We start from the raw sequence: 6,507 nt of genomic DNA on the forward strand, positions 1-6,507 counted from the left end.
ACCGTGTGTCTGGCCCTTTAAGGGCTAGAGGCCTGGGGCCAGCCAACCCTAGTTACCAGGTAGGCACAGCTGAGCAGGGGTCAGCTGATGTCCCTGGACAAGTGACAGGAAGCTTCAGAGAAGGGGGATGCTCAGGGAGAGACAAGCCAGGAGGCTTCTGCAGGAAACCCTTCACCGGGGGCAGGGTTTGGGCCTGGAAGGAAGCCCGAGCCAGAGGGCTGAAGAAGGCTGAGAGCCAGGGAGAACAGACTCCAGGCAGTAGGGAAAGACTCCCGCCAGGCGAGGCGAGAGTGGCTTGCGGAGCAACCTCAGACCACGAGGGGGCATGGGAGGCGGCCGGGCCATTGACACTCTTCTATGGACAATTAGGGACTTATTTCTCCAGAGCTGTCAATCCAGCAACTCTCCCCAGCCCTACACGTGTTAGACAGACCCACACTTCCAGAGAGAATGACAGTGGTGGGGTGGTTACCTTGGTAACACAGCGCCCTCTTTTTCTTTTGGCAGTTCTCATCATTCCATCTTCCAGCATCACGATCCCTCTTTATGTAAATCTCCACACAGTCTTGGTTTTTCCCTTTATTGTTGGGTTCCTTGTTAGCCCAGTTCTCAGCCTCCTTCGTCAGGGCCTTGTTGGTGCCAACCCACGTCCAGACATTGTTTATTTTTCGTAGCCCAATCCAGTAGTATGCTCTATGGTGGGGTAAGGCATTGTTGAGATAAGCAATTTCCCCCTGGTTCTGGATTGCTACGAGGTCAGTGTAGAATGACCTGCAAAAGTTTCTGGCCAGCTCCCAGGAGTAATCAGCTTTGTTACCATAATGGTAGGTCCAGGCTCCCACTTCCACCTGAGTCACTAGCACTGTTGGAAAGAGTAAAAACAGGCAAAGTTGTGTTACAGTCAGTGACAGAGCTATGAGTTGACTATCGATGGGTGACACCAGACTATATCTTATATCACACACAAAGGAACTGCATTAAAAGAACATTATTTAGGTTGCAAAGTCAAGCGCTCAAACGTTAGGAAATGCCACAATTAAGGTTGCCCATGTAACTGAGTTCAGCCCCCTTGTGCGCATGCACAATGGTATAGTCTTTAATGGCATGATAATGTACTATTTTTCCATGGGTCCTCTGCCTCCCTCGGTGCAGAGGATGGACGGTGCTCACTGAATGAGGAGCTATTCAATAGTGTGTTTTCTCCTCACTGGTCAATGTGTGACTGCTCCTCCCCCCGCCCCAGCCTTATTTACTGCACATTATACAAACCCTGCTCTGAAGACAGAATTATTCATTTCCCCAAAGGCTTTTCTATAGCGCTCATCATGCCAGTATCTGAGTGCTTCACAGACATGAATGAGTTTATACTCACAACAGCCCTGGGAGATGAGAGGGCGGTATTAGCCCCATTTCACAGATGGGAACAGAGGCATAGAGGCACTGGTTCTCAAAGGTATTTAGGCACCTAACAGCCATTGACTTTATTGCAAGTTAGGTGCCTAAATACCTTTGAGGAGCTGGACTAGAGAGATTAAGGCCGGAAGTAATTTTGGGTGTCCCATTTGAGTAGAGTCCTGCGCGGAAACATAATTATCTCCATAGATGCGGATATCCATGGATCTAAAGCAGATACCGCAGACATGCAGGGCTCTAGTGACAACGAGTGAGACAGGCGCACATGCTCCCGGTCAGGAGACACCGCTTGCACACACTAGTGTGACCAGAGATAGCTGCCAGTCAGTCTAGTGCCCGCCCCGCTGGCAGGGCTGGCGGAGGTACAGCCATGCCGGAGGAGCTGCCTGGGCTGGGTTCTGGCTCCTGCGACGACAGCCCGACATGCTGCTTCTTTCGCCGCTGCGGTTCCTGGCCCAGTTGTTGGCCATGGCCCTGTGGGTCTCACTCGCTGTCACTAGAGCCCTGCGAATCCGTGGAGATCCGCTTTATAGCCACAGATATCCGCACCCGCGGATATACATTGTGTATGTGCATTTGAGACCCCGAGGACCTGATTTTCTGGAGTATTTAGCATTCTAAAGCACTATGTTCAGAGCACTGCTCCCATTGACTTCAGTTGCAGCTGTGAGCGCTCAGCACTTCTGCAAATCAGACCCCAGGGTCTCCATTTGAGCACCCAGAAAGTGAGGAACACACATTCAGTGGCCACCTGGGAAAAGTTTGGTTTAAGTGACTTGCCCAGCACCACATGGCAACTCTGGGGCAGAGGCAGGGATAGAATCCAATTCTCCAGGGCGGCAGTCAACAGCCTTACCCTTGAAACCATCCTTTCTCTTCTTGCACCCCCCGCCTCATTCATCACACCTTCCAGCTCCTGCAGCAGATGGGGTAGGGCTCCTACAGACAACAGCTTTTCTCAGTGTACAACCTGCGTTCATTCCCTAGCGTAGGTCCATCCTGTGCACTCAGCGAGGTAAGGGCTCTGGCATTCCCTAGGGTATCAGTGCTTGACTTTGAAACGTTAACAATGTTCTTTTAAAGTAGGTTTTTCTGTAGTGTGTGTGTGTGTGTGTCTGGAACTTCCTACGGTTTTTAAAAAGCAAACTGTAAAAAACAGAAGACCCATCACGTGGCATCATAGTGACACCGATATGGATCATCAGCAGGGTTAAAATCCTGAGATCCCGTGCACAGACCTCTGTCACTTGAGCGAATGGAGGAGCCAATAGCAGTAGCAGGTTGTCATACTCCCTATGGGCCAGCACTAGAGGGAGATGAGACACACATTTTGCCAGTGGATTTTACAGCTATTTGCTGACAACAGAGACCTCAGGAATTGTGGGTTCCATTCCAGGCTGTAAGAGAGGTGGCAGATGAAATGCCTAAAGAACACATGAACGACTATGAACATTTTAAACAAAAGGCCAGAATTAGAATGGGGCTAACACCTGAGCATGCCCGTCGACGGTTCAGAGCCCTAAGGCGGAAACCAGACGTGGCATTGTCCCGACACGCCTACCACATTGTAAAAAATTAATTAGCCTCTTAGAATTGGTAGGGCAACTCCCACCTTTTCATGTTCTCTGTATGTATATATATCTTCTTACTATATGTTCCATTCTATGCATCTGATGAAGTGGGCTGTAGCCCACAAAAGCTTATGCTCAAATAAATTTGTTAATCTCTAAGGTGCCACAAGTACTCCTGTTCTTTTTGCGAATACAGACTAACACAGCTGCTACTCTGAAACCTGTCACTAAGTGAGAAACAGGGGTGCTGGAGTCCGAAGGCCCAGGCCTGCAGTAATAGTCACGTGGCCTGCCCTTGGAAGTCTGGCACACTAAAGGGGTTACTCCCAGGGCCTGGTTTAAAGGCTGGGGCATGGCCCAGACCCTCTAATCCATGACAGGTGCCAACCCCCTGCACTCTGTCTGCACCAAAACTCGCACTGCTGCTGGTGCCAGTGCTGGAAATGGGGTTGGGACTTTCTCAATGCAGTCAGCAGGCCCAGGGAAGCACTTGCAGAGGGGAGGGCTGGCTTGGACCACGCCTGTACGGAGGAGTTCATCGGCCCCTGGCCTGGCTGGGGAACTGTGAGCTGTCTTGGGAAGCCAAGCAGGCCCATGTGAAGCCCTCTCCATTGTAACTAGGGTGGAAGCGCCTGGCTCCCTCAGCCTCAGGGGGCCGTGTTTCTCAAGTAATTGCTAGGGACTCTACTGCTTTCTGGGATACAGGAGGGGCCAAAAGCCAAGAGAAGAGATTAGGAGGAATAGGATTTAGGTCCCTAAATAATCACCCCCAGGTGGGAATTCTGGCCCAAATGAAACGGTTTCAATGGGCCTGGCAGTGAAATGTCCCTGAGCAGACCAGGAGCGACTGATGGTGCCACAACAATGCCACTCCCCTCCCAGGGCTTTCCCAGGGATACGTCTGTGAATTCTCCCCTGGCAGGGGCAGCGGCAGGCCATCAAAGAGCAGGAGGAAGGCTTACCCCAGCTAATGGCAGCAAAGCACAGGAGTCGGGTGACATTCCAGCCACATCCCCAAGCCCTTGGACTGGAGCAGAGTCCTCCGGCGCTGCCCTGGGGGTCAGAAAAACATGTCCATAAACCCCTCTGTGCTTCACAGCAGGCAGGTCCAGGCATATTTACACACTGAGCTGAAACAGACACTTGGACACACCTGGCTGACACAGACACTGTCTCTGATTAGCTCCCATTTACCATGCAGATAAAATGCAGAATCTCAGAGGGAAGAGCTGCCAGCCTCCACAGGGGAAGAAGGAACCGTTGGAATTTAAGGCAAGTGATTCGATTTAGCAACATCATCTCCACGACAGGTTGTTAATGAACGTCCTGGAGAACGTGAGTATGAGTGTGAGATGTTGTCGGTCAGTGTCATGAGTTCAGCGCAGAGGATGGAGGCAGTTTTTGTCCATAAATCAGATAAACAGCTGAGCAGCTCAGTCAGTCGGAGCAATATTCCAGTGTAATAGAGTTCTATTAGAATTAGAAACAATGGAAACCATCCCTGGGTCTAAACCTGAAATGCTGCAAGCTGCGCCAGCAGGCCCCTCCTCTCCCTGGGCTTCAGAGGGCAGGATCCTGCCCCAGCCCGAATGTCTACACAGCTGTGTGTAGGGCCATAGTGTGAGCTCTGCGAACCTGGGCTGGGAGACGCACTGCTGTGGGTGTAAAGCACAGTGCAGATGTACCCTCTGGCATCTTACCAACAGGGGCTGAGCCCAGCCTTGCCAGAGATCTGGGGGAAAGGAGGGGTGTGGTCTGAACCAGTGAAGCTAGGCTGGTGGTGTGGCAAGGGCTGGCTGCTCCTCTCATCCGGGTCTCAGCAGAAAGGAAGGGAAGGGGAAAGCGGGGAAGAGCCCCCCCCCATGCAGTTTTTAACCTTTAGCTCTGCTTCCCAGGTCGGGATCTCGAGCTGATGTGCAGGGGATATTCATGGGTTTGCTGGGGGAGAGAGCCTCCCAGCTCAGGTGACTGAGGGAAATCCCAATTGCACAGCATGGGGGTGGGGGCTGTCCTTATCGGCTCAGGGCTGGGCTGTGGGGTGGGGAGGGGTTCTCTCCCTGGCCACTCAGGGCTGGGCAATGGGGGGTTCTCCCTGAGCATTCAGGGCTGACCAGTGGGGGGAGGGGCTCCCCATGGCAAGTCAGGACTGTGCAGCAGAGGGGGCTCCCCTGGCAGCTCAGGGCTGGGGGAGGGGTTCATGAGGGGGCTCGCCTCAGTTCAGATGGGCAGCAGGGGGGCTCCCTTGGCAACTCAGGGCGGGGCAGTGGCAGGGGGGCTCTCCCTGGGCAGCTCAGGGCTGGGTGGGAGTGCAGGGGGGCTCTCCTCAGCTCAGGGCTGGGCAGCAGGGGGCTCTCCCTGGCCACTCAGAGCTGGGCAGTGGGGGGGGGTTCTCTCTGGTCACTCAGGGCTGGGGTGGGGGCTCCCCTGGGTATGTCAGGGCTGGGCAGCGTGGGGGGACTCTCTTGACAGCTCAGGGCTGGGTGGTGGGGCGGGGGCTCCTCTGACTGCTAAGATTGGACAGCGGTGGGGGGGGGGAAGGGGCTCCCCGACAGCTCAGGGCTGGGCAGTGGGCGGGGGGGAGGGGACTCCCTGACAGCTCAGGGCTGGGCAGTGGAGGGGGAGGGGGCTCCAATGGCAGCTCAGGGCTGGGCAGTGGTGGTGGTGGGGGGGTTTCCCCTGACAGCTCAGGGCTGGGCAGCAGTGTGGGGGGGGGGCTTCCCCTGACAGCTGGCAGTGGGGGGGAGGGGGCTCCCCAACAGCTCAGGGTTGGGCAGCAGTGTGTGTGGGGGGTTCCCCTGACAGCTCAGGGCTGGCAGTGGGGGGGAGGGGGCTCCCCGACAGCTCAGGGCTGGGCAGTGGGGGGGGAGGGGGCTCCCCGACAGCTCAGGGCTGGGCAGTGGGGCTCTGCTGGTTGAAGCTGGGTGGTCTCATTTCAATTAATCTTGGCGAGTTGAGCACAGGAGAGAACTCAACCCCCCCTCACCACCTGGAGTTTCTTTCTGCAGGGGTTTTGGGGCACTGTCAGGGCATCGTCCCTGCTGCCCATGCAGGGACCTGCTCTGGGGACCATTTGGGGTCTCTGTTCCTGGCACTGTCCCCTGTCCCCACACTCAGAGGTGTCTGGGGCGGAGGGTGGGGGCTGTCGCTAAGGAGCCAGCTTGTAGCTCTCCCTTGTGAGCAGCAGCTCCTCTGCCTGCCTCCCTCCTTCCTAAACACTGCGCAGGTGAAGCCAGCCACGTCCCCAGGTAGAAGAAGGTGCTAGACCTACCATCTCCAGTGCCGACCTGCCAGCCTCCCCTCTCGCTCAATCCCTGGACCGGAGACAGCTTAAACCGTCCCTCTGCTTGGCTGTGTCTTGCAGCACTTCCTTTTAAGTGTGCAGAACCTCACTGCATCCCTTTCCTATTCCTCCCCCCGCACCGAGTCACAGCTCGAAGATTCATTGGGCCAGAGAGCGTGACTGTGAAGCCTGGTGAGTAGGCACTGAGCTGGGAGGTGAGAAATCCAGGGCCCAGTCCCCTGC

General features: G+C 55.1%; 1 long non-coding RNA gene across 1 annotated transcript; it reads right to left on the reverse strand.

Moving 5' to 3' along the window:
• Positions 1 to 437: 437 nt before the first annotated feature.
• On the reverse strand, positions 438 to 6,382 carry LOC135980424 (uncharacterized). Its single transcript, XR_010597500.1, has 3 exons — positions 6,253 to 6,382; positions 3,947 to 4,037; positions 438 to 862 (listed from the first exon to the last, which is right to left on the reverse strand). It is a non-coding gene; the product is annotated as an uncharacterized LOC135980424 (long non-coding RNA).
• Positions 6,383 to 6,507: the final 125 nt, after the last annotated feature.

Source organism: Chrysemys picta, unplaced genomic scaffold (assembly GCF_011386835.1).
Source record: "Chrysemys picta bellii isolate R12L10 unplaced genomic scaffold, ASM1138683v2 scaf3209, whole genome shotgun sequence".
Classification (NCBI taxonomy): Eukaryota; Metazoa; Chordata; order Testudines; family Emydidae; genus Chrysemys; species Chrysemys picta.